A 21,183-nucleotide genomic window follows, 5' to 3' on the forward strand; every position below is an offset into this window, starting at 1 on the left:
GAACTTCGACAAATTTAAAAGGGAAGCACCTCCGTCGATGCACATTATGTCACTGTGTCATTGGCAGTGTACGTTGATAATGCAACGCCAACCGACAGCGGGACAATTGCCCAACTCTCACCATGAAATGATATTGAAGGAGTGCTTGCGATGAGAAGAAGATGATGAGAAGGGAAGTGTTGAATTGACAACGTCGGCTTGATCACGAAAGAGGGTCAGTTTTGGAGGCCACGTCGGCCCTTACTTGCAGCATCTGCCGCATCAACCGCCTCGCCTTGAACAATGTCCGGCAAAAGTTTGCAGGATATAGCGAAGACTGGTCAAATTTGCGAGACAGCTGGCAGACGCTGAAGAAGACGTAAAGTTTTGCCAGGTAAGGCTTGGGCTGACGTCAATTTCAGGGATGGAGATGCATGTCGTGCAGTAGACGTTGGTACACTACAGTTTCGTCTTCATTTTAAAGCAGCGATCAAAAGGTCAGTTTCGCCTGCCCAAAAGAGGCCGCTTCTACTGCAGAATACTTGAATATATCGTCGCAAACTACGAGGAAGAGCAGCTGTATTCAAACTCAGTCATCTTATATTGAACAATGCGTAAGCAAATGAAGCGATCCGGTTCGCCTCACTGCTTGTTTTTGATGCTCTTGCATGCTGGCATTTCACACTTTGTTCAGCCGTTGTCGAGAGGAGGAGGAGAGGGAGGAAGAGGAGAGGCCTGATGCCGGCACGAGACGAGCCGGGCATGCGAGGGAGGGAGAAGAGAGGCTTGCTGCCGGCACGGGACGAGCCGAGCATGCGCAGTGCGGGTGTGGACGGCGCCGCCGACGCCGCAGGGGCGACTAAGAAATGCTCTGCATTTAAAACCAAAATAAAGCACTCGTCTTTAAGCGCGATGGCCTTACACAATGGTATAGAAAATCCGCATCATTAAAAATTTCAGTAAGACGACAAATCGATAAATGTGAGGCAAACAAAATTGAAATCGATAAATGTGAGGCAAACAAAATTGAAAACAAATTGAAATTGATAAATGTGAGGCAAACAAAATTGTTCAGTGAAGAAACGATAGAGATGAAAGAAGGGACACATATGAGTGGGACAGCTGAGAGGTATAAGCAGAACAAAACAAAAATGTAACAGTGCTTGCTGTTGGGACAGTTCGTGCATGGTGAATGTGACATTTAGGTAATAGCAAGTGCGATTAGACTCTGATTGTTGGTGCTGAGTATATAACGACTATTAAAATCACTGATCCAACGACACGGAGCGACTCTATCGATGTATCGATGGAAGTACAGCAGGACCAATAGGCTCTGCGGAAAACCCGCAACGTGGATAGATTAAAGGTCTGTGGGTGTTACCCAGCGCCGCAGAACAGTTCACGTTAGAAGGCACAGAGCACACACATAAGCGAAACCTCGACTGAATTCAACATACAGAAAAAGCTCCTTACATTTCTTAATTTTAAGAGGGCATACAATTTCTACCATAAGGCGAATTGTGTAGATTTTTGAAGAAGCGGACTCCACTTCTTCCAAAAGTTACGTCGCAGCCACAGTAGCCGTGATTATAAATGTCGGCGACCTATCCAAGCGCTCCAGTTTCTCAACCAAAACCGCAACTGAAAGCGATGTCGAGCTACTCTGTAACTGCTCGCGCACTGACGCAAGAGCTCCGCCTGCGTAGCCTTCCCTTTGTCGCCACAGCGTGTTTATTCCGCGCGTTTATTAAAGTGCGCGTGTTTATTAAAGTGCTTGGCACGCGAGAAACTAAGGTATTGAGCTATTTAGCGCACCTTCCGATCAACAAATGCAAAAAAATGTTCCACTTCATCCGATATCAACCCCATAGGTCATTTTTTTACATTCTAATACAGGCATAGCTTGCTGACTTAATAGCACCCTAATGTAGCAGCCACAATAATGTCAGCGTACCACATTTTTACTGTCTCATTGTTTCGATTTATGACGATCATTGCGATAATTTGTCGCTTGGATGCACAGGGTACAGTAAAACGCTACATTTTTTTTCTGTATGAAAAAAGCCAGCGTCACAACCCATTGAATTCTAGGCCGACTTTGTGGTAATGCTTGATGTGCACGGTCGGTAGGATGAGCGAACACTTTCTGATATTCAACTTTAATTCTGATGTTTCTCTCTGACTTATCTATCTGCTTCTGATTTCTTCCTCATTAACTCATACAGAACATCCCACCACTTCGGCTGGAAGAAGATCTTGAGGAAGCATTGCAACACTTGCCCCTAGCAGGATGAGAACGAAAGTCTGGCTGACAGAGATGGCTGATGCGTAGTCATTGTCGAGCCATGCCACAGTGAATGCACGCGGTAGCTTGCCATCAAACGACCGTATTAGGTATTTCAAGTGCATCAAAATCCCGCAAAATAGCACAAAACTAGTGAAAAACAAAGGACCAATCGAACATGATAGAAAAGAAAAACGCTGCTGATCCGTTTAAGCGTTATGCCATGCTTCGTGCATTTCGCAAGAAAACGTGCTCGTACGTGCGCTCGGCATTCAATTCACAAGACAGAGCGATATTCATTACTTAGTTATCGAAGTGTCAACAACCTTGCATGCGACAGCTGGGAGAAGATGCTTTGTCTTCTCGCAGACCGGTGTTTCTGTCATTTAATTCCTAGGTAATGGTAGTTCACCGTTTCTAATGAAACTTGGCAAAACTTGTTGTTGACCTAGTTTGTACATGCTTACTGAAATAAAGAAGACGCATAGTCATTAAGGAAGAACTGGAGACTCCATTTCCTGTTCTGTCTCTGGTCCTTCGTTAATCGTTACACATCTTCTTTGTATTTCAGCAAGTTTTTAAGGGATCGGTACCTTTGAACCACCCGCTCATTACACAATTCACATGGTGGAACGGCTGGTGAGATTCTATGGTTCTCCCACACAGTATTACGGCATACATCTGTTACGTGACTGCTAGCCCGATATGTCGACTGAATAGGGTCTTTTTCTAAAGCGTCTTCGAGCACTGGCGTTGCTCTTTGATAGAATACTTGAATGTTACGCAGAATACATGGGATCGAATCAGGCTCGAATCCTGATTTTATCTAATTCTGAGGCGTAATAACGTACACCTGTTTCTGAGGCCTAATTTTCTTCAACGCCAATGCACGGGTGGGAACCAGTAACATTTTCTGAAAACGACAGAAAAAGGCGCCGTTATCGTTTACTGGAAATCCCATTTTCTGTCTTCGAAGACGAATAGTATTCATGCAACGATCGCGACGGCGATCGTTACAACCCACCGCTCTAGAAATGCCGCTCTCCAGCTTTCGCTGTGACTGTGCTGCGCTTTCCGCGCAGGCCTGGCGTTTCTTTATTTTGCCAGTAGTAACGAGCAACCACTGCTAAAAAGCTCGACAGGCAGCCGTCTTCTATTCCATTTCGGCACCGGCACTCTCCGGCCATTCCGCGAAAGTGTGGGTCTTGGTCGGCGTATAAACGAGCTGTTTAGTGCGTGCACATACTTTTGACCGCAGGAGTTTTCTCGGTTTCGTGAGGTCGCCTGAAAGGCAGGCGATATTAGTGGGGACCAGAAACTTCTTACCAATGTCGAAGGACAACAGGTGAAGAAGATGCACTATTATTATTATTTCTTGTAGGTTCCACATAACCGTGCATAAGTGGTCATCATGCGACGGGGTGTTTTCCTGACTTTTGTTTCGTCACTTGACACGCCGGCGTTGGGGGCATGGCTTAGATGAGTCAGGGTTCTCCAACTCAATTGAGCTAGCTGGCCGCAGTGACGAAACATAGTCTCCCGCATGAGCCGGGTCAGTGAAAATGATTGGAGCAGGAGAGTGGGGGGGAGGGGCATATATTGAACATAATGACAGCTAATGTTGCCACCTGAAAGAAGGAATTTCCCATATCTCATATACTGGTCATTTCTGAAGGGGAATAGATGTCAGGATTCGAGCGAAATAGCGGTGCACATCTCCAGAATGTCTCAAATTTGGACGGAGATTCTGAAATATAGAGCTTACGCACCACATGGTAACCGCATGTGGTGCGTAACGAAAAAAAAATAACGACAGGTCTTCGCGGAGCACGCTGCATGGTCACAGTGGGGGCTGGAAGAGCGGCCTTTCTAGATCCCGTTATAAACTGTCTTTGGAAAACTACTACAAGTGCACTTGCAAGGTAACCACTACGCCATAGATCACCATAAAATCTGTGATGTGGGTAAACAGCCGCTATGCCATTATACGTCATTCTGCGGAGAAGCGAGGTACCGCTACACATCTGTAAGGCATTTCGTGCACTTTGATAATGCTGTGGTTCATGACGATGAACACTTATGGATGAGCCCTTTGTAATCGGTTGGCAGCTTTAAACGACCCACTCGTTCAGCAATTCTGGTTGTGTGACGCATGGTTGTTATTTTACTCGTATACCACGCTGTATTTTAATTGCAACTCTGTACAGGGTCTTTTTGCGATGGAGTTTCAATCACCGGCATGGCTCTGGGTTAGAATACTCGACTTCCACGCAGATGGCCCGGGTTCAAAATCCATCTGATCCTGGGTATCTTTTTTAGCATTTCGCGCGATAGTGGTTATCGTCACCGGTGGCGGCAGCGGACAACTAAGCCACCAAAATTTTCTGTGGTTGTGATCACCTAAGTTTTCGCTGTAAAAATGATTGAGACCAGTCACGCCTGCGTATGTAATGCTGTTGTCTTTCGATACACTTATTAAGAAAATACAAAGAAATATATAGAACGAAGACAGTAATGTGAGGGCCGTGCAGCTTGTTTTAGGACGCTGCTCTATGCTATTCGGGCCCCGGATTATATAAACGTACACGTGAACTTAAGCATATCGGTTTTCATTGCATTTCTCCCCCATCGAAATGCTGCCGCCGTGGCGGGGAACCGAACCGGGACCCTCGACCTTAACAACGCAACAAGCGCAAGCCGAACAGTTATAAATAAAGCGCACAGCTTATTCATAGAAGGGCCCATTTTGACGCGCTGTGCGGTTTAGCTCAATCACTTTTCCGCAGTACACATCGCGTATGGCGATACCACGGATGCATACAAGTGTCCTCCGTTTACGGCCTCGACGTGATCAGCGGTAACTGTTCCAGGATTTGAGTTCTCGCGTCCATGTTCTCAGCACTGATGTTATGCTAATGTGGACCTATGCGCGAAACAGCTTATTCGTATTTTTACGCGGCATTTTATGGCGATGGGCCAAACATAAGCTGCCATTAGCGCCTGTCTTGCTGGCGTTAGCCCAATACCGTTACGAGTGCATTGTAAGTACGTTCGTAAAATAAAAAGCGACGAATTTGGATAGGACACAGGGGCTTGCTAGGGGACGTTACAGGATGCTTCGCGTTTCGAAATTCACGTTCGAAAAGAAGCTTAGCACGCGTGCTGCAAGTTTGCATTCGCTGCACATGTACCGCACACAGTGGCGTGCTAAGGGTGTTCCGCTAATGAAGACAATGACCTGTGTTTGATTCCAGACAGATGCGGCCACGTGCCGATGGTGGCAGGAGATTTTCAGACAATAACGTTTTTGTGTAGTGCCTTGAAGAAGCGCTAAACAGTTACACATGCGTCCTAAATATTTATATCATCCCACGCCCCTCTATTGCCATCGTTGTTTATGTGCGAGGTTATGCTCATTTTACACATATTTTTTTCTTTCCAACCACGTAGACATATAAACCGAAATTTCCCGGTTAATGTATCAAGTACTCTAATTATTTGTTCTTTCTAACACTAACACAAGTTGTGTTAGGCGAAATGGCACTCAGGTTCGTTGGGAATGAAATTGGTTAGGAATGAAGTGACGGTTGGCGCAAAAGACCAGACAGACAATGAACTTTATTGACGGTTCTGAGAGACCCCCATGCTCCTCTTTCCGGGGCGGTGATAAAGCCGCGGGCCGTTGCCATGTTGGAACGGGAATGCCAAGCCTCACAGCCGCATTGTGGGCTCTTTGGACAGACCGTACTTGACGTGAAAGCGCGGAGCTGTGTAGCGCCGAGCTCCACTCTTCTTTGCTGCAGCTTTACGGGCCTCTCTGTAACGAGGAACATCCCCGGAGCATGTTTCCTAAATTACTTCTGTGTCCACAGCTCGTGCATTCCAGGCTAATCCGTATGGATTGATGGAGCGAACGAAAGTCAAGTTTGGATACGGCCCTGTGTGAAGCATGCGCAGTGCGATAGCCTGTGGTCTCTTTTGTTTACCATGGGAGTGGGGGGCGTAGATACTACTGCCAATGTAGCAGTGCTTAGGTACCGCGTTAAATGTGTAATGAATGTCTTGGAAGTCGACAAGTCTAGGTTGAACAAGACCTCGACTCGCATTCCCGTCGGCGGGGTTGGTTAGTGCGTGCGCGCTTGGATGTGTGCGATGTTGTTGAGGTTGGGGAGAGAATCGAGCGGGCAGTCAAGATGTGACGGAAACCACGTGATCGAATGTGGATTCGATCACGTGGTTCCGTCACATCTTGATCACGTGGATCCGTCGAGGATTCTGTTTCAGCGAAGATGTTTCTCCCTTCTTCTAGGAGTGCCAAAGCGATCGCTACCTGCTCCGCCTTAACCGATGTGGAGCCGCTGATGGAGGCAGCGCAAGTGACTGTCCTTCGTCATTGACTACCGCTGCACACACTTAACATTTTTACATCCTTAAGGGTGTAAAAAGGGTGTTAATGACATTAACACCCTTTTTTCCATTCCACAACACCCTTTTTTTTCTTTATATACACCCTAAGAGAAGGGTGTGCGCGGAAAAAGGGTGTTAATGTCTTTCATAAGGGTGTTAATGAAAGAAGTGAAGGGCACACATTGAAGCACTAAGCTGCATCCATGCATGCATATTAAAATCGCGTGCATTGCGTAATGCGTCTGTTGTTGTACTGCCTTTTCTAAGGTTACGTCAGTGACATTACGGAAACAAGGAAATGGTGGAGCCATTGGCCCAATGTTAATTCTCGTGATATTTTATTTTCACATACGGTCCCTACGTGGGAGCGGCCCGCTGCGTGTTGAGACACGCCCTGCAGGACCACAATAAAGTTTACCATACCATGCCATAGACAAATGACGAAGTATCATTGCTTCACAAAATACTACAAGACTCGAGAAAATGTACAAGAAAATCAGCAAACACTTTTCTTTTTGCACAGGCTCGAGGTGTGCCCTACCGTTTCATATTTTCCACTATACATATCAACCGCATGAACATTTATACGAGGGCACATAGACAAATGTAGAAGCTATTTAGAACAAAAGTTGAATTCATTACAAAAACTTTCTGGGTATAAAACTGTAAGTGGGACAGAAAACATCCCGCCGGCATGAACACTTTTTTACAAGTTTCGGTATGAACACTTTTAATTGTTCGCTTAGCCGATAAGACGGACAAAAAAAGAATTACTTTGAACAGACCAAGATATAGGCTAATATAGTACAATTGTACATGTGGAATGTATACAACATAGAGCACGCGATTCTGACATACATAAATATGCATACATTACACACTGATGCATAAAAGTTTCACGACCCACTTGCTTACGCGCGTGCAGTGGAAAATGTATCTGTGATATGAAATTTTCGTCCACAAACATTAGAGTAAGCCGAGGCCTCACTGAGGTCCATTAAACAAAATGGGACACATTGACACTTGCCTTGTGGTACTAATTAGCCAGCTAATGTAAACATTACGGAAGCTAACACTTCGACACCCGAATTCGTACCACTCATCCATGCAAAGGAAACCTGCAGAGAAATCATTATCGGTTCCATATACGATGCCAAAAACTGGCCGCACAATTTCTCCACGTTATTTCCGCACAGAAGCACTTGGAAAAGGTAAACAAAGACTCGGAAGGAAATCAATGTCACCTTAAGGGGACACACATGAGTAACAATAATGTTAGCACCTCGCTACCGAACGAGGAAAATGAGAACATAGGCGTGCTCAGATTTCTCCATCAGGGGGGAGGGGCAAGTCTCACTGCAGCACCCCCCCCCCTTTGCACTTTGTCGAGTCCGAAAGGAACAAAACAAGATCAACCATGGATGAGCCATGGATGCAAAAATGAAAGTGAAGCGATGGCGTGCTTCTCCCGACGGCCACCGGGGGTAAAGGTAGGAGGTAAATTGTGCTTCGTATTCACCATCGAAGGTCCTCCGTTGACATTATTGTCGAAGAGCATGCGCAGCCATAACCCTGCGCATTAAAGATGACGCGAGAGGTTCAACAGAGTAAATGTATGGGGCAGAATTGGCGCCCCCTTACAGATTACTTGAGAAAGCGGCCGCACCCCCCCCTCCCTGCGCTCACCTTTGCATAAGAGAGTTCCTAGGACACCACGAACTCCATGCATGTATACATGTCGCCTCACGTGCTGCGCCGATTTAGCGCAGCGCGCGCATGACTGCGGATGCTCGTAAAACTTACGGCATGACAATAAGTGCAAGTCATATGCTGTAAACCCAATGATGGCTGAATGCACGGCACGGCGCACGCACTGCCAACTCCCATCCCACTGCTCAAGGGTGAGAAAGGACGAAGACTACGGCAACTGCCGGAGGGAGCGAGAACTACGCACGCTATGACATCGTATTTGAAGTGTAAGGCACACACAGAGCGCCACTTTCAACAATGTTTACTTCGAAAACAGCACAGTTTATATGCCCATCACGCGCTGTCACAAGCGTGTGCGTACTGTCTGTCGTCGTTACCGCGCCTTACACTTCAAATGTATGCTAAACCAACACGCCCAGTCTGCCATTCTTACAAACTATGCCATCGCCTCCGAGATAGCGCACCTTCCATCTCGGAAGCCAAGGCTGTGCGCTCCCTCCTTTGCTCCTAGCGCTCCTGGCGATGGAAACAGTCGGCAGTCACGTGATAACGCGTAGAATCACGTGGGGTGCTTTTAGCCTGGAAGCAAGGGGAAGCCGCGCCGGCCGCGCTGTGCTTCGTTCTCGCTTGTCTGTGGTTGTGCGTCGTCGTGCGGTATAGTTTGGTTTTCGTTCGCGTACAGCGATGTGTTAACTTACGGTATATGTGATGCAGCTGTGATTGATATGCGCGTGGTGTGACCCTACGTTGTGCGTTAGCCATGCGTCTTCTCAGGGAAAGTGGCTGTATGTACGCTGTCGAAAATGGATACGTCGAGATTCAGCCGTGCCATTGTGACGCCATTTTTGGCGGTATGGGATCTTATCATCACGAATGTTCCAGGCGAGTACCTGCCTTCTCTTTTATGTTGTTGTGGTTAGCGTTTGTGTCTTGCGTGAGATGTCATTGTATGTACGGAGCGGTTCACTGCTAAATGGAACAGGGAAGCTTGGCGGCCGCTTCCGCCTGCGACGAATTTCGCGCAGGCGCAGCACCCGTTGTTCTGAACTCTTTCGTCCTCTCTTTGCTGTCGCGCCGGCCGCGCGTCGAATCCGCGCCTTGTTCTCTGCCTTCGTGAAGCGAATCGTTTCAGCGTCGAAAGTGCGCCGTCTGCGGTGTCGGGTAGCGGTTGTTACACGCTTTATGTTATATTTGGCTGTGGACCGCTGCGCACAGCCATTTTGTCACTATACCTCAAAGCGCGTGTGTAATACTCGGATGTAAGTGAATGTCTGCCTGAGCTCGTACAGTGCGGCGGGACACCTAACTAGGTTATATAATGCAACAGGGTCGACAGTTGGGCTACTTGGGGACTCATAACGCCCGTGTTAAGCTGCACACGAAACAAGAAAAATATGAAAAAGCTTACGTAAACGAAACACTCACTAACGCTGCTTGTTCGTGTTTTCTCTGCATTGTGCTGTTTCGGGTGTCCCTCCCAGCACATTATTTCGCCTAGGTTGATCACAGAGCTAGTAGGTGCTCCATATATTAACAATTTTTTCCAGCTCGTAAAACAAGCAGCTGTAGAAAAGTTTCACCACTGTGTGCGCCTTCTTTTTTTAATGCACAGGGAGACCAGTAGCGCCCATTAGTACGTAAAAAAAGTTTGATCAGTAGTACGTAAAAAAAGTTTGATCATTACCCATGCCTGTTTTTTCGCAATTTTTCATACCTTTTTGTATCACAGCATAAAATAAATATTTTATATTTTTTGAAAATCAAGTGTTATGTTTTGCAGACCAGTTTGACTGGATGTGGAAGCCATATTAAGCATTGCTTTGTACATATATTCGTACATGATGTTGTATATACATATTTATATGTGTGTACTACTTCTGATTTCATTTCATGATCCTTAATATACAGCACAAGTGGGTGATGACCGAATTTGAAGCTTCAGATGAACACACGAGGCTTACGCATGGATCACTGCAGAGTTCACTAATTCGGGGTGTCTTTCCAACCAAGCCCTCCTTATGTGAACACGACCTTTGCCAAACCAATATGAAGACGCGTTTGTGCAAATTCGGTAGTACACCCCGAATTAATGACATCCGCAGAAACACATGCATGACGCCCTTTGTGACCACTTAAAGCTTCTGTTTCGGCCATTGCACATGAGGTGAAAGGAATCGTGTACATCCTTCCAACACCCATGCAAAATGGTGTTAATACGAGCTAACACCCTAACACCCCATAAAATTTTTGCTGAACACCCTTTCTTTAGGGTGTTAAATTAACACCCTAATTGAAGGGTGTAGTCAATAACACCCTAAGGGTGTCCGTCTGGCGACAAACCGATTTACACCCTTAAGGGTGTAAAAATGTTTAGTGTGCGACGAAACCGATGTGCGCCCTTACTGAGCCGCGTCAGCGAAGATTAGCGTGTAAACGCGATTCTCTGATCATCCGGAGCAGTGCCACTGCACGAGTCTGTCTCTGCATACACTGTCTGGCGGATGTACGTTTTTTGTGAAAATGAGCAACAAAAATGTTATCCCTTAGGCTATCCGACATTGCACATTTACGTTCCTCCACTATGTTGGGGCTGATTTCCAAGTCCGCGAGAACCCCCCCCCCCCTCCGAGGCTGCTGAAGAGAAGTGATATTTGGGTCGTTTCCTGATCTTCGATAATTCGGCCTGGTGTGTTATGTGCATCCAGCTGGAGAAGGCGTTCTGTGCTGTCATTTACCGGAACTCCTAACACTTCCACGATGCTCTTACAGATCAGCGTATCCAAATTGTTCTTTCCGGACGCGTACCTACTTGAGCATTGCTGATGACGTGGCTCATAAGGAATGCGGCGATGAGTATGAGAAGTTTATCCTCCTTCATACCTGCCCTCTTGATGGAGATTCTATTGATAGGGCCGATCATGTAATGTGTATTGGTCAGTATTTTACTGAACGTGGTAAGGTTGCCTCCGCGAGACTCAATGAACATTCTGAGTACCGAAAAGATAGACGTTCGCAGATGTCATGTAGCATTGGCGTTTGGCATGTTGTCTAATCGGCAATGTAGCTATTCGGTGGTCTGTAAGAAGAACCAACGTTTTCCTGCGGAACAAAAAGAAAGGGACTAAAGAAGTCTCAAGAACCGTAATGCTCGGTGCCTCCGTTAATCGCCTTAGTTTCAGTTGTTTACCTTTATTGTGTATTTTCCCTCCACTACAGCGTCTCTTATAATTGTGTCGTGGTTTTGCTGCGTGAAACCACAACAATCACATCGTTTCCTCTAAACCTAGCGATAGTTGCGTAGCACTAAACTTCTTCAGAGAACTGAATTAGTTAACGCATACTTGCGATGGCCTTTGTTTCTCTATTGCTACGGTGCTATTGCAACAGAACCACCAAATTACATTATTTTTTGCATATTACAGTCTCATTGGTTGACCTTACATTAAGCTGTTAACCAATTCGCAATTATCAAATATATAAGATGCGACATTTTTAGCTAAATGTGAATGGTGTAACGTTAAGATATCTGTCAAACCTAATGCATCCTTTTCGTTTGCTGTAATTTGTAGGAACTATTGATTTTCGTGTGAGACCATGAACAGTAGCACGTCACATGGCTATGTTTTCCATGTTAAGATAGGATTTTTTTCTGAGTGGGCACTGCAGTCACTCATGCAATGATATTATATCAAGACATAGTAATTAATTTAGCAATTTAGCTTAACATCGTCAACGTTATTTCTCGTATTTGCGCTGATATGGAATTATACTTAAATAGAATAAATATTGGTATACTGTCAAGAGTGACAGAATTATCGCGGGCTTCCAGATGATATGCCATGATGAGGGTATTCATTGACACTTATAGTATTACGTTCGTAATATTATACTCGTAACTTCTTGAACATTGAAAGGTCTTCTTTTTTCAAATAATTATTAAAGCGAAAACATTAGCTGTCTCATCAAATGATAAAATTGAGCAGCGGCGTCCGGCGGCTTGGGCGTCAATACGAGTGATGCGAACAATCATAACCTCGTTGTGACGTCACCATATGATGTCATCGTGAAATCACATACAGCCAAAGTGTGAAGGGAAGAAGATGACTCTTAAGGGATCGTTTAAGTTTGTTACACACAATATTAATGAGAACTAACAGACAGTATTGCCAGGGAAAGTATAGGGGATGGTATTTGTAGTAATTAGGATATAAATGTGAAGAAACTAAAGTGGACGAAAAGATAACTTGCCGCCGGCAGGGACCTAACCTGCGACCTTCGAATAACGCGTAAGATGCTCCACACTGAGCTACGGCGGCGGTCATCCGCCCGTCCAGTTTATGGGGTATACATGTGAATTAAACCTGCGAGTGTTAGCGCCGATCGCAGCCATGGCGGCGAGTGTGGAACACTCTTTTCTGTGCCCGCTGGCGTCACGACGCTCATGACACTCATATATATATATATATATATATATATATATATATATATATAATGTAGAGACAGAGAGAGAACTGCATTCGCTTTCAATTTGACGTGACTTTTATATACAGAGTTAAAATTTGTTTAGCAGAGTTTAATAACATTATACAAAAAGTGAGGTCAGTCCTACGTAACACACACTGGGACAACCATATACTATATACGGATTATGCATGTGATAGCGTTGCAAGCAAGTTTTTATACATCACGCCCACAACTTTACGCATGAATACAATTATGTCCGTGGCAGTCTCGCCAGTACTATAGATTTGTAATATTCAATGAAATTTCGTTAACGTCTAGAAGCTGCTCACTAATAATTGCGTTTTTTATGTAGGTAGCAGTGACTGTACCTTTTCTTCTCCGTAATTAGTGCTACATTTTCTTGCAGATATTCAGGTTCGCGTATCATATATTTTGTCTTGGTTGCTCCTAGTGGAAATAGTGTTTCTAGCGCATTGTTGTTATTATTACTATTATTATATTACTTTTATTGTTAACTTGTCAACCAAATGTTTTAAGTAAGAATTTGTGGTACTAGAGGCTTAGAACATTCTTTATACTTACCATATTTGTATTGACAACTCTGCTTGGAGCGTGCGAACTTCATAGTTGAAAACAGCGCAATACAACGAAGACAAGAGAGTACAAACAGTTCAGCGCTGGTCCTGTTTGGTCTTTCTTGTCTTCTTCATATTGTGCTGTTTTCTACTTTGTCTGCAAAGCCCTCCGGACCTCCAAGCAAGTACGCCTATGCAAGCGGTATAAGCACAATTTTTCTTTTTTTGAGAAAAAAAATGTGGGTGATTGTAATGTTAAACTACCCCGCATTTTTTCCTACCGCATTCGCTGTTAACTCTTTATGATTGGTCAAAATTTTCTGGGTCATGCGCACTGCACCTGCTCGTTACGCGATGCCACAGATGGTGCGAAAATGATCTATTGCATAATGACCACTCATGCACGACTACGTAAAAAATAAGATAATACACTATTTTCAATACAGCCTATTTTTGGTCATTGGTTCTTCGCCACTCATCAAAAATTTTTGGTGTGCCTTAAAATCTCGTGCTTGTTATGCGTCGTCACAAATCTATGAAATCTCGACGTGTTAAAATTACGTATGCACACTAAACAGCGCATTACTATGCTGAACAATACCAAAACATTTCTTGGAATAGCCGGACAGTGTCTCATCCTGAATGTGATTCAAGAAGGCTGCGTGACGATCACATTGGCAGCGGCTGCTTATAGCAGCTGGCGAGATTTTCAGTTGTACTACTATAACTATGTTGAGCTGTTTTTGCGCGTGTACAACTCTGTTAACTCATTGTCGCTGAGAGAGAGGGAGGGAGGGAGACAAATAAACTGCGCTGCGCGCGTGTGAGTCTTTGCCGTCCGAGTTGTATTTTGCCTTGTACAAGTCAATTCGAGATTACTCAAAACCAACTAGCCCGGCTGTCAATACAGTCTCCTTAGTCCAGAAAACCCAGGACGGGGAGTCGAATCCCGGCCGTGGCCGCTGCCCTTTCGACGGTTGCGGAAATTCGTGAAGTCCGCGTGCTTAGATTTAGGTGCACGTTAAAGAAGCCGAAGTGGTCGACATTTCCGGAGCCATCGTCTCTCATAATCATATCGTAGTTTTGGGACGTTAAACCCGAAGAATTATTAGTCCAGAAAACCGTGGATCTTGACCAATTCCCTGGTCCGGTTGATCTAATTGCGGGACAAGCATGAAAGCTGGGCTCCCCAATGTACTCGAGTCCACTGCCTTATTCCTCACCTTGTTCCAAGCCGCCGTGATCGCTGCAAGCTACCATATGATAAGCAAGGCCAACGTTTTTAGATGAATCTAAAAACGTTGGCAAGGCAACGTAAGTAATCGGAAACTCGAGCGGAAACAATCTTTAGCTCCCCCAATGTGGCCCAAGTCAAATACTCAACAGTTCTGCACACTCATCGACTCGTAGCAATAAGGATATATACAGCAGCGGTGATGCTATTCTTTTTCGACGAAATAAAATGATTTTCCTGAATCAGGAAGGCCGTTTGATCGGTCCATACGACGTTTAGTGCTGCCCGTATTTGCGTCGTCGATGAGTAGATTTCCGGCCAGGCAGAGCAGAATAAAATGATGACAGAGTGCTCTAACAGAGCCCCTGCTCAGCGGTAGCCTTCTCTGCAATGCTGTAGAGCGAAAGCGTCGCATAGGTGGTCCGCACCTCAGAGAACCTAGCGTGCGTCGTCGTGAGACACGGGAAACAATCTCCACAGCAGAAGCGCAGGATAAATTTCATTATATAAATAAGTGTTTATTGTGTAGAAGTAAAACTTCGTCTCTGTTGATGGTTTCCCAGTGTGCAGCCGACAATGACCACATGCGAAAGTGGGGGTATCCGCCCCCCCTAAGTTTTCTCAGTGGGGGGGGGGGGGTAGCGCCTCTCTTGCCCCCCTCCCCCTGTAGATACGCCTGTGCTTGACCTGTTTGTGTATGATCTTGGCCTCTAAACATAAAAAAAGGAATCGCCAGCGTGCCGCAAGCGGGGAGGAATAAAAGTGTTCGCGTAGCCATCGAGGAAATATCATTTGTGAGAGAAGGAGTCGTCTTTGTGCGCAACACATGGCAGAAGGAGAAATGGAAAGAAAAGTGGATCAATTATTTATTAAAGTACATTACTAGTACAGATGTCAGCCAGGCGCAATGTATTTTCCCTTCTACTTTGGTTCTAGGAAAGGGAGGACACGAACAGGTGCTCGAAGTCTAGTGCTGAGGATAGGCAATATACAGCGATATTGTATATTTTCACGTTCCTGTTCAAAATATTCATTGTCTTGAATCGTGTACATTCGCGGTCAAACTTTCAGACGCCAAAGGAGCGCATGTCAAAGAGCAATGCGGCGCCTTCTAACGGCTGCTTACAAAGCCTGAGAGTGTGCACTGCGCGCGCGTGTCCTTTTTTACCTGCCAGCCTGCTCGTTCGCTCGCTTCAAGTGGACGCGCACCGGAAAGCCAGGTACCACTTCTGCAGTCGCCGCTAAAGCACCGAACGATTTCCGTCAACGTTTCCCCCCCCCCCCCCTATTTGAGGAAAACTCGTCCTGGTTCTAGGTTGGGGGCGAATTTTTCTTCAGCGTTCAAGATTGTCTGTCCTTGAAATCCATGGGAATTCCTGGTGCGTTTGTGCTACAAACCGGTGGATGCCCAGCTTTTGTTTTGTAGAGCATACGAATGGCCGCCGGATACTTGCACCGAGCACTACAAAAAATTTATGATGCATGAGTTCCGGGAATGAAAGCTGCTGGGTAATCTTGTCGCATATGTCGATTTGAGGAGAACTGGCGCAAAGTGTGTTTCTCGCGCCAGGCAGCGTCCGAAAACAAAGTGTAGAGTGATTCCCGCACCAACCACTGCCTGTGCAAGTTAGGTATTTTGGTCACAATGCCAACGTTCGGTGCTCCCGTGACGACAGCAGAAGCGGTACGTTGCGCTTCTTCTGGCACTCCGGTGCGCGTACACTTGAAACACTTCGTGGCGCACAGCTAACCACCCCCTTAGAAAGGGGACGCTCATAGTATCTATTTATACATACATGCAAGCGCCCCCATAGTCTTTAAAATTTTGACCGCGACTGTATATTAGTTGAAAATTCCAAGGTAGCACACTGACGCACACTGACTCACCCCGCATACTGACTCACGAGGAGGCAACTGTATCGATTCATGTTGTATGTCTCAGATATTCTGGTCGATTTGTTTTTTCTCTTTCTTCTTGCAGCGTTGGTTTCTCTTTCTAGCCTTCGGCGTCTATTTCATTAATCTCTTTATGTAGCGTACGTACACTTAGTGTTGCAGTGACTGCAGTGAGAAATGTTTCTAATTGAAAGATTGAGAATAATAAAATAAAAACCATAGTTTCGCCGCAACGGCGAAGCAATGAATGCCGTAGACATTATAATATTACACAAAGAACGGCCATCAGCTCGATAATTGCAGCGCACCGCTTAAACGCAAACGACTCACAAAAAGAACACACACAGGATGACCGCGAACTACCGATGGAACTGACAAATTCGTCTCTATGTGGTTTAATGGTTCCCACCTATTGCAAAGTGTTCTGCCGCATTCTTCATCGTCATCAGCCCACATGCAGCATCAACAATTTGCACATAATGCGCCACAGATGTGTAGCGGGTACCTCGCGTATCCGCAGAAAGACGAATAATGGTGCAGTGGGTGATTTCCTACTTCACAAAAATTATGATTTATGGAGTAGTCGATGCCTCGCGGATAGCCAAAACTTTGAACATAATTGGCAAAGCCCCAACACGAAGCTGTGCTAAGAATTCGCATTAGGCGGTATTGTAATCGTCGGTCTTTTTTTAAAAGCGAAGCAGTTTATCAAATCGTTCCTTGTCCGACAAACCAAAAACTATCATCATCATAAACGGGTATGTGCCACAGAAATTGGGCAAATCTCACTACTCCCCAATGGTCCACTAAAAATGAAGAAGGCAACAGTTAGTTCAAGAACAAATGGCTGTGAAGCGACGGCGGTGAGCCGAAGACCCCGGGTACGTACAAGGAGAGAATACTAGGCAACGGGAAAGGCAACGGCTGCTGCGAGAATACCCCGAAGCGATGGAAGGCTTACGCCAATGAAGACGTGTCCGTAGATCTATGAGAGGTGCGAGCGCTGGGTTTCTGCGCGAGTTTCTGTCTCTCTGGAGTTTGGACATCCGTGCCGTGTCTGTGACTGTCTGTGGTTTAACTCGAACCTCCCTGCGCGGAGAATCAAAGTGGAAACAACCTAGCATCACCTATCTAATGCCTAGCAACGACCTAGAAGACACTTAGAAGCAGCTCACATCCCCTATGTAAGGCCTAGAAAGAACCTAGTAGCAACCAGGTTTGCCTTCAGAAACGTTAAATTTTACTATTTCAAGCCTTGCGCGGCTTAGTGCGAACTGCGCCAATTTTTTTCTTTCTTTGCGGCTTTTATTTATATATAGATACATATGCATATCCGGGACATGATGGCGACGGCAACGCCGACGGCAAAAACTAGCTGAGGGTGACCACATAACTGATATCGCAATAAAAATCACAGCAGGCAAGCGATGTGTATGGCAAACGTTTATTACCTTCCAGACTGCATTCTTGGGGGCTTAAAAGGACACTGGTAGCCTTAATTGTTTCCTCTGTCTTGTTAAAAAAAACAAAAAACACCGACACGTGTTCTACAGCGTTATAAGTAGGTACACAACTGCAAATATATGTGTGCTAGTGTGATATTTACTGCCATGAATTGTATCACGAAAAAGGCATGCAAGCATTTCTAGTCTGGTTAATGCGATGAGCTGTTCCTAAAAATAGAAGCACTCAAAGTTTTCGAATATAGACAGCCGGGGGTCATCGCCAGTTATGCTTCGCATAAACCGAGTGATGCAGCAGCGTTTTCGCAGAGAAAACACGTCCACAGCCTTGCACATTTTTAATTTTCATTCAACAACCTACGTTTCTTCATCGCTGTTCCCGGATTCTTTGAAGCCCTGTGGCCATTAACCACATTTTCGCTTTCCAATTTCTCAGAACCTCCATCAATTACATGTCTGCTTCTAAGAACCTCCTTCTCGGCATTTTACTTCACAAAGAAGCCACGGACACTACTTCCTATTTCAATCTTTCTCGTGGCATCGCATCTCACTGCATCTTTCGGAGCGTTACACAAGCCTTCCCGCTCCTACAAGCAAGTGTATCCGGCATCGCCACAATTCAACTCACGCGTGAAGATTTAGAATGAGTACAATGCTTTGATGAAGAAGAGCTGGGAGATGTACTTATCGCAGACTCTACGGGCACGAACGCGAGAATTACCTGGAAGAAGCAGGTTGGGTTGGCGGAAACATTGACTATTCATGCGAGCATGGGGTGAGCTCATGCAGTCTAAATTCTGAACCGGTAGCAGGGTCCCTCGTAAGATACGCATTGACCCGGAAGCGGGCAGTTGGCCATGACACGTGGGATCTGCTTGAGAGAGAATGGCTGGAATTTCACAAAAACGGCGCGATGGCGACAGGAAGAAGTTTGTTGTCGAAGAAATATTTCTTTCAGAAGACGATAGAGTATGTGCGATAGATAAGAATAAACTGTGTAAGAGTGCTGGGACAATATTTTCGTGCAGCGCAAATTTTCGCACCGAGGAGACCTCTCTGAACCTGTGTTCTGTGTTTACCCTTGTCTGCATTTTTTTGTTTGCGCAGCACAGGATTTGTACTGAAGAAATGCCTTCGAGCGATTTTTCTGTGTCAAAACATGTGCTCATTTCGACGAAGGCTTTCTAATTATGTGAAGATTTATTAAACCAACAATTTCGCACATGTGCCCCTGTCTTCAATTATCTGCCGTACCGGACCTATCAAGACTTATATGTCCAACAAAACAACTTTGAGGAGACACATCCATACAGTAGATAGTGGTATTTTTAATGTACGGAGCACTTTAGGGTCTCGGGCTGTCGTATGCTCTCGTCGTATGCTGTCGTCGTCGTCTCATGTCTCTTGGCGTCACGCAGGAAAAGCTATGTATAGCATAGACATGTATAGCAAGGTGGCACGAAAGGAAATTGAGGGTCAGGAGTGATGTGACGGTGAGGAGGATAGAGATGAGGAATGAACACGGTAAAGCATAGCCTAGTCATGCATCACGTCACGCAGGCGAAACCATGTATAGCGTAGCCATCTATAGCATGGTGTAGTAAAAGTGCGGGAAAGGGAAGTGAGGGTAAGGAGAAAAGAAAGGAGGAGGGGAAAGAATGAAGCACAGCATAGCCATGTATGGTGTCACGCAGGCAAAAATATAGCATAGCCATCTATATTATGATATAGTGAGAGCGCGGGAATAGGAAGTTATGGGGAGGAGGAGGAGGAGGAGGGAAAGTGCCTAGGAGTTTGTAAAGCATAGCGTAGCCATGTATGGCGTCATATAGGCAACACCATGTAGAGCACAGCCATATCTATAACCGTCAAGTACAGAAAAGTGTGGGAAAGGGAAACGACGCTGAGGGGGCGGAAAGGAGGAACTGAAAGAGTAAAACATAGCATAGCCATGTATGGCGTCACGCAGGCAAAACTTTTAATAACATATCGAAGCATAGCAAGGGCGGGAAAGAGAAGTGAGAGTGAAAAGAAGGAAAGGAGGTGGGCAGTGCATAGCATATCCGTGTGTGGCGTCACCCAGGCAAAGGCAGGTATAGCGTAGACGTGTATAGTATGGTATAGTAGGGCTCCAGGAAAGAGATGTGAGGGTGAGAAACCCCCTTGCTATAACGGCCATGCTATAAACGGCTATACTACGTGGTTTTGTCTGCGTAATGCCGTACATGGCTACGCTATGCTTTAGTCTCCTCTTTTCCTTCTCCTCAGGCTCACTTTTCTTTGCCATCTCGCCATACTAGGCTATGCAATGCTTTACCCACTCCCCTATTCATTTCTTTCCTCCTCACTTCCATTTCCAGCACTTTTACTACACCATGCTATTGATTTATTTGTTTATTTATTCATGTACCCTATAGGCCTGAGGGCATCATAGGGAGAGGGAGTAGCATACATACATAAAATCACAGTGAATAATGCGCAAAAAAGGTATGAAAAAATAAAATAACATTATATCAATGATAAAAATACCAGTGAAGTAGTTATAAGGGCAAACTACACTAAAAAGGAGTCCGCGACACAAAAACAAACCAGGCCAAACATTTACCTCCTAAACAGTAGTTAAGCGGCCGAATTATTGTGTGTTATACAGTGTGCTGAATAAATCACTATGGCACATAGACATCTGAGACAGTTATACCAAGTCACTCAGACACCAAGATGATGATTTATTTCGTGAGTAAACATGGCATGGATTGGTATACAAAATATATTGTTAGGCACTAGATTCGAAACATTAAAAGCAGGCGCTGAAGGAGAACATAAAAACAGGTTAGTTGGGACGAATAAAGGTTCCAATTGGGATTCGTGGTCCAGGCGAGCAAATATTCGATGGGCAGGTTTAATAAGTGTAGACGGTTTGGAACGAGAAAGGTTTTATGAGGCAGAAAAGCTTAGAGGTCAGCTTGATCAATCTGCTGGCCTGGTACTCAGTGTTAGGAAATGGGGACGGGGGGGGGGGGCAGGGGGGGGACCGAGAACTTGGGAAAGATGCCAATAAAAGAAATAATTAAAAAAATCTTCGTTGCGAGTGACAATTGAACCCAAGTTTTCTGCGTGGCAAGCAGCAGTTCTAACACAGTGCCACACCATTGCATAAAACTGGTTCGGATA

The sequence above is a fragment of the Rhipicephalus sanguineus genome, chromosome 6, assembly GCF_013339695.2.
Source record: "Rhipicephalus sanguineus isolate Rsan-2018 chromosome 6, BIME_Rsan_1.4, whole genome shotgun sequence".
NCBI lineage: Eukaryota > Metazoa > Arthropoda > Arachnida > Ixodida > Ixodidae > Rhipicephalus > Rhipicephalus sanguineus.